This window comes from Scylla paramamosain, chromosome 7, assembly GCF_035594125.1.
Source record: "Scylla paramamosain isolate STU-SP2022 chromosome 7, ASM3559412v1, whole genome shotgun sequence".
In the NCBI taxonomy this organism is placed as follows: domain Eukaryota; kingdom Metazoa; phylum Arthropoda; class Malacostraca; order Decapoda; family Portunidae; genus Scylla; species Scylla paramamosain.
The window spans coordinates 31,689,876-31,698,115 of NC_087157.1; positions in this window are offsets into that span (position 1 = coordinate 31,689,876).

The following is an 8,240-nucleotide window of genomic DNA, read 5'->3' on the forward strand; positions in this document are numbered from 1 at the left end:
TGCTCTTGTTCTTATTGTTCTTGTTCTTCTTTCTCCTTGTTTTTGTTCTTGTTCTTTCTTCTTATTATTACCTATTATTATTATTATTATTATTATTATTATTATTATTATTATTATTATTATTATTGTTATTTTTATTATTATTATTATTATTATTATTATTATTATTATTATTATCATTTTCATTATCATCATCATCATCATCATCATCATCATCATCATTGCTGCTGTTATCATCATTATCATCATCATCACTATCATCATTATCATCATCACCATTATCATTTCATATCATTGGTATTACGATAACACTCGTATTAGTAGTATTACTGTTACTACTCTCATTATTAAAGAAAGGCATTGTCAGTAATAATTATACTCTTCCATTGCTACTAATTACAGCAGCATATTTTCCATGCACCGCCTCATTACCAAATAAAAAAAAAATATATATAAATAAATAAAGCAAGACTAGAAATATATATTTTTCCCTTCTATGCCTCTTCTTTTCATCAGTCTCGTCTAATTACTTTTTTCATTATTTCACTGCATCGCATATTAATTTCCCTGCCGTGCACACCTCCGCCATACTCACCTGTAATTACACTTTTAATGCTCCACAATCGCATGCAAGGTGTGACCTGTCTCATTTAATTAGATCTTTTATTTACCTCTTTTTTTCCTTTTTTAACCTTTTGTGCCGAGCCGAGAGAAGGAGAAAGGGACGGAATGAGGGGGATGTCTGGTGGAGAGAGAGAGAGAGAGAGAGAGAGAGAGAGAGAGAGAGAGAGAGAGAGAGAGAGAGAGAGAGAGAGAGAGAGAGAGAGAGAGAGAGAGAGAGAGAGAGAGAGATAGAGGGGGGGAAGGAAGGAGGGAGAGTTTGCGAAATGAAAGACGAAAAAAGAAATAAGTAAATGTATCTATTATTCAAGAGGTGAAAAAAGAAAAAGGGGGGCAGGAGAAAAAAGAATAATGGCGATTATCAAAAGAAGTAAAAATCTTCAGGAAATATAAGATGTGTGTAAAACTGTAACTATGAAGAGACCAAAGCCAGAGTCGTTATGAGGTAACGATGAGGAGGAAGAGAAATAGGAAGAACACATACAAAACATTGATTGATCGGTATGTTGCAAGGATAGACGTACTCAGAACAATAACGACACTACTACTACTACTACTACTACTACTATTACTAGTATTACTACTAGTACTAGTATCACAACAACTATATTCGTAGACAGTCGTGCGGACAGGTAATGGCGTGAAGGAAACCTGTGTCTCTACGTAGCAGCATTACGAGACTATTCAAATTCATATTTACTTCTCTTCATCACGATGCCTCGCTCTTGCGCCCCTTGACCGGCCCGCGTGGTGGTGGCTGCAGCTGTGACCGCGACCTTGTGGACGCTAACGTAGTACTTGTTGCTCTCACAATGTCAACATTATAGAATGCAAACTTGCACAAGCTTAAAAAGTTTACCATTGTTTATTGTCTTCATTTTATACAAAGCATGAATATATGTACGCTTACTATTTGTGCATGGTACGCAAGATTTAAAGCAAGGTCTGCCCATTCCAGTCACTCTCGTCCCCAAGGGGTGTACATAGGTAGTAGTTCGTAATCTCATTACATCTATAGTTGACATATTTCTGTGAGCAATGATCATTTCCTTCAGCAAGCAATCCTTTAACAAGTCTTGGTTGAAGGAACACGCAATGGCGGAAGCGTGGTTTGTCCAAGGAGACGTCCCCTGTGTAATACCTGTTCCAACCAGCAGCGTACTTCACCATTTAATAACAACGCGCCGTTGACGCTCTGAGGGCCTTTGTCGCATCAAAACACCTATTGACGGGTCTCCTGTACAGGTAATTGCAGTTTCGCTATCAGCCTGTTATGGGGCTCTTGTATGAATTGAAGGAACGATTTTATTATTATTATTTTTAAGGATAAATCACTTCTTCCTGTGAGTGCCGGTACACCAACCATGAAGCTTTCAAACATAAATTTTATAAAGCAATAGTTAAATTTTTTCCCAGTTAATTTTTCAGCCTTTGAGTCCACTCGTTGTGTAAAAAGGCTAACTAGTATCAAGAAGGAAGTAAAAATTTGCTTTCTTTAGAATACAAGGCTGCATTGTTTCCTGGTTTAATTTGGATATTCAACTTAATTCTTAACAAAAATAAACATTGATGTTTTCTAGAGATTCATTCGTTAAGCAAATGTGAGCGGGGTCACTGCCGTTCATAAATAGTAAATCTGAAATACTACAGGTTCAAGCTCGTGCAGTAATTGGAAAAGAAACAATTCCATCACAAACTTAATTAATTTCCATCCTTCACCATCGCGGCAGAGCTGACTGCGTCACCTTCGGCTTATTGAAGGCCACGCACGTCATTGCGTTTTTGTTCCGTAATGTTGTTGTATGTAATATTCTTCCCTTTGTTCGTTTGTTCGGGAGAAGTGAGCGTCACCCAGAGGAAGCAGGGAAGCATGATGTACAAAGAGAGAGAGATAGAGAGAGGGGCTCTTCCAGGCAGCAAGGGCGTAACATAGGCAGTGGAAGGGGCATGATAGACTTCCCTTCTGATGGAAAGCGAAAAGTTAATACTGATTATGGTCAATAATAAGATAAAGGAGGAGGAGCAGCAGCAACAGGAGGAGGAGAAGGTGGAGGAGGAGATAGGAGAGGAGGAGATGGAGGAGGGGGAGGAGGAGGAGGAGGAAATGCCACGTGTGTGTGTGTGTGTGTGTGTGTGTGTGTGTGTGTGTGTGTGTGTGTGTGAGTGAACATTTCAAGAAAATTTCCTCTCCTTCCTCATTTATTTATTTATTTATTTATTTATTTTTCTCTCTCTCTCTCTCTCTCTCTCTCTCTCTCTCTCTCTCTCTCTCTCTCTCTCTCTCTCTCTCTCTCTCTCTCTCTCACAACCCACACACACATTTTTTCCTTCACTTCGACCTCACCGCCATCCGCTTAGTTTCCTTTCTCGATCTCTCTTTCCCTTTCCTTTCCCATATTGCCTCACCCTCTTTTCACTTTCCCTCTTTTTTTTCGTAATTCTGTTCCTCCTACCTTTCCTCCCTTTTATTTTCACCCTCCCTCCCTCCCTCCCTCCCTCCCTCCCTCCCTCCCTCCCTCCCTCCCTCTCCCTCCCTCGTCGCTGCGCCATTTATTTCCATTTCTCGTCTCTCTCATAATGTTGCCTCCAGTTTTCCTTTCACTCCCCACCTTTCCCTATTTTCTCCTTCGTCCGCTTTCTCGTCTTATTTGTCATTGTCATCATCGTCGTCGTCATCTTTGTCTTCGTGTTGTTTTTGTTATTGTTGTTGTTGTTATTGGTATTGTTTTATCATCCATGTTCCTTCACCCCTCCTTCCCTTCCTTCCCTGCCTTCCGTGCCTTCCTTCCTCTCTCCATCACTCTAATATTCTCCCTGCCTCCTCTCCTTCCACACCATTCCTTTCAATATACTCCCGTCAGGTTCTCGGCGCCTTATCATACAACGCCAGTATTTCTGAGTTAAGTGGAGCGTACACAAGTTTCCCGACAGCTACGTTTCTAGAGCGTGTAATATTTCCATGCATAGCGGCTATTTTTACGTCGGAGGAAATAAAATTGATTCTTGTTTTTCCATGGAGAGGAGCCATTGTCATCTCTCTGATTTAAAATTACGATCTGTGTTCAAAAATCATTTAGTTGTATACGAAGAACGTGCAGTTTTCTGATTTTATTTAGTTATTTGTCTTTTTATTTATTCGTTTACCTTACTTTTTTTTTTCCAATGCTGAAATGTCTCGGTGACCGGAGATCCGCGAGCGATATTACTGACGTCCTTCCTGTGTATTATTCTGTGAAAGGGCAGGAAAAAACTCGTATGATCTTTTCTTGATTAAATGCGTTGCTATGAAATAAGTCTGTACTGTCTTGTGGAACAGTGACGTCCTTTCAAACAGCCTCCCACTGCCTCTCACTGCCCCAAACTGCTTCTTACTGCCTCAGACTGCCTCTCACTGCCCTTCACTGCCTCCCACTGCCTCTTACTGGCTATCTCTCACTGCCTCAAACTGCTTCTTATTGCCTCAGACTGGCCCTTACTGCCTCACACTGCTCCTTACTGCCTTTCGCTGCCTCCCACTGCCTCACACTGCTTCTTAATGCCTTACAATGCCTCTCACTGCCTCTCACTACCTCAGACTGCCGTTCACTGCCTTACACTGCCTTACACTACCTCTTACTGCTTTACACTGTCTCACTGTCTCTTACTGCCTGCCTCACACTGCCTCACTGCCACCCGCGCCTGTTTCGTTGCTTCCCTTACACTGCCTCACACTGGCGTACTCTGCCTCACTACTACCCGCACCTGCATGCCTTACACTGCCTCATACCGCCTCACACCTTCGCCCGCCTCATGCCATCTCTGCCCCCTGGTGGCCTCGGAGTCCCGGAGAGCAGACGAAATGCGACACTCACAGGATACATCTCCGTGTTCTTTTCCCCTATTCGTAAAGTAAGGATGTAATTCAGTATGTAAGCAGCTGTTGACAAGAGATTCAACATGTGCAGGAGTGTTATTCGTAAAGTGAAGCGTGTATGCGTAGTCATGAAGTATTGTAGCGGGTTTAACACACACACACACACACACACACACACACACACACTATGAGAAGGCTACAAATACAAGATAAATGTATATCCCTGAACGATATATATATATATATATATATATATATATATATATATATATATATATATAATATATATATATATATATATATATATATATATATATATATATATATATATATATATATATATATATATATATATATACCACAGATTCTCAGGCCAGAAGAAAACAATTAATGTGCTTTTTCCTTGATTCTCTTCTTTTTCCTCACTTGCTCTTTTTCTTTACTTTCTTTTTTTTCTTTTTCTTTTCTTTTTCTTCTTCTTTCTCCTCCTCTCACCGGGTGGAAATGAACTTTATCTAGCGAAGCAATAGAAGCTTCGAGGCTCGCGTCTCACGGATCCGGTTTAAGCTCTCCATTACACTTTTTCTTCCTCCTCCTCCCCTTATTTCTCCTCTTCATCCTCCTCTTTCTTCTTTGTCCTCTCTCTCTCTCTCTCTCTCTCTCTCTCTCTCTCTCTCTCTCTCTCTCTCTCTCTCTCTCTCTCTCTCTCTCGTTTGTGCCCTTTTAATAGTTTTCTGTCTTTCTTTTTCTCTATCTCTTTTTCTCCTTGATTTAAATTAGCTTTCTTCATATATTCGTAAAAATGCCAGCAACAAATACTCGGGTAACTCTCTCTCTCTCTCTCTCTCTCTCTCTCTCTCTCTCTCTCTCTCTCTCTCTCTCTCTCTCTCTCTCTCTCTCTCTCTCTCTCTCTCTCTCGTCGTAATCTATTTTACAATGGTTTAAAATTTCCCTTGTAATGCTCTTTCTCATCTCATTCTCTCTCTCTCTCGCTCTCTCTCTCTCTCTCTCTCTCTCTCCTCTCTCTCTCTCTCTCTGTCTCATTTTTTCAGTCATCATCGTTCTCTCATCTCTGCCTTGTGCTCACGCATTTATTCATTATCTCCTTTATTTTTCTTCTTATTTCTTCTCCTCTTATTTCTTTTTCGTGTTCCTCCTCCCTTCGCGTCTTTCTCCTTTATTAATTTCTTAATCGTAAGAGTGTGGCTTGATTATCATAACTGCTGCTTCGTTTTTTTCTCCTCTGTTCTCCTCTTCTTTCTCCATTTCTTTCTCTTCATCTGTGTTTCTTTTTTTTTTAATCTCTTTAGTCTTTATTTACATTTAAGCGATTTCTCTTGTCAGCCTTCGAGAGAGAGAGAGAGAGAGAGAGAGAGAGAGAGAGAGAGAGAGAGAGAGAGAGAGAGAGAGAGAGAGAGAGAGAGAGAGAGAAACTAATGGATTGTGTGATGAAGGCAGAGAGACAAGTAGGGAAAGAGAAAAAGTGACAGGCAGGTAGGCAGACAGACTGTAGATAGACAGAAAAAACACGAACAAAAAAAAAAAAAAAACGGTTATGATCAACTGCGAAGGAACCAAACCAGCGGATTGCCTCGTTAAAACAGCAAAGGAGGAAGCTGGAATTAAAGATTTGGCGGTGGTGGAAGGAAGGAAATAAGGAATAAAAGGAGAAAGGAGTAGAGGAAGGAAGCAAGACCCTGATTAGTATTTTTTTTTCCCCCACCAGTAGGAGCTCTTCCTCCCTACACTAATTTGCACGCCGTCAGATGCTCCTCCTCCTCCTCCTCCTCCTCCTCCTCCTCCTCCTCCTTTATCTTCCAGTTCATGTGGTGACATCTTCACGTAATTTCATGTGTTTTTCCCAGTACGCTGTCTAGACTTTTGAATTTTAATAACAAATTGTCGCACATCGCAGTTTAAAGTCCAGGAATGTAGTGGGTGCAGAGGTTTGTTTGTACCCTCTTGCTAACGTGGACCGTCATCATTGTGGCTGAATACGTCATCGAACGAAATTGTGACCTGGAAGTAAAACGCATGACCTTTAAAGCAGATCTGATGCTTTAAATAAATTTGTTGTTACTAGTGTGGAAATGACTTCACCCTAAGTGCTATATAGAAAGGCCCTCCATCGAAACTGCGTCCTCTCAGAATGGCTTCATAACTGCTTCGCAGGACTTACTCGACCATGTCTCACTGACTGGCACTCTTGCTTCATAGGAGGTGCTTCAACCTGCGCCGGACACTGGATCGGGGAAGGCCTGGATGGGGAGGGACTTCTCTTGCTTTATCCTCTGCTCTCAGGCTCGTTAGTAAGTAATTGACTCCCTTTCTACACATTCCATTTGGATTTGTTACATTTTTTTTTTTTTTTCGTGTGGCATGCTTACCTTCTTCCCATTCTCCCTTAAACCACGACTGCATTCTCGGCACAAACTCCAGTACTTTCACTAGGCTTTAGAGGAAGTTACGGAAGTTGTCAAGAGTGTTTTCATGACAAATCAATTCATAAGGTTTTCGCATCATGCATAGGACAAATGAAAACTTAACCTGATTGATCATGCGTAGCCTTTAACGGTAATCCTAATAAGAGTCTAGAGGATGTAAGAGTACTGGCTACTGTGTGAGGGAACATTACAGAGGAGTGGAAAGCAAGGAAAATATGAATGACTGAAGACGATTGTTGGGTGGGAATGGGGAAAGTAGAAGTGTGCTGCACAGAGTAACACTATTAACGTTGAGACGGAGCTTGTTTCTTTAATTATTGAAAAGCACGTGCTGAACTTTGAGCCCGTCCGTGTTGTTCGTGATTAGGTGAAGGTGCAGGTGGCGGGAGTGGGAAGGTATGACAAAAGGGCAGTGTGGGTGGTGAGAGCGGCGAGCGGACAGGAATGTAGGGTTAAAACACATAATGGAGTGGAAGAGGAAGTGGATATGAGTGTAGAGGTTTGTGTGGATGTTTCAGACTCCTGTGGTGGGCGGCAACTGGTGGGATTTTGGGTTGGCTCCGTAAAAAGTTATCAAACACACTTTCTGAAAGGCTTTTACACACACACACACACACACACATCATCCGCGTCTCAGAGACATGCTGCCGCCCGACGCGCCTCGCCCTGTCCGTGCCACCAGACACCACAACAAAATAACGCCCCTGAAGGCGCCGCGCACGGACCGGTACAGACTCAGTGCGATTCCCACCATGGTGCGAGCCATCAATCGATAGTATTTCCCTCCTAGATTAGTCTTACCGTTAGGATTAATGTTAAGTTTTTCCCCATCCCCTATGTACATTTTCAGTTTGTCAACTGCCTAAATAATAAACCGTTTATTATTATTATTATTATTACACACACACACACACACAGAGAGAGAGAGAGAGAGAGAGAGTGTCACGTTTTAGAATTTTACACAAAGGTTCTGTCAAGTATAACAACATAATAAAAAAGCGAAAAAGAGAGGGAAAAAGAAGTCCACATTGGAAATATTCTGAAGAGTGTAATTACAGTTAGTAAAAAAATAAAAATAAAAAAGACACACGCTGCCCTCCCAAAACGGCGTCTCACAATCGATACACGAACAGCGGGAGGCAAAATAATACAAGTCTGACAAACAAAAAGTCTCCCACAACACGTCCGCCAAGCAAAAAAACTCGCCCCGTGAATGTCCCGGCCTAATTCTACTCCCTAGTTGATGAGGGACGAGGGAGAAAGTCCATTGCAACTCTGAAACTTTCCTTCTGCCTATCGTGTTTTCGTGTGCCAATGATCAT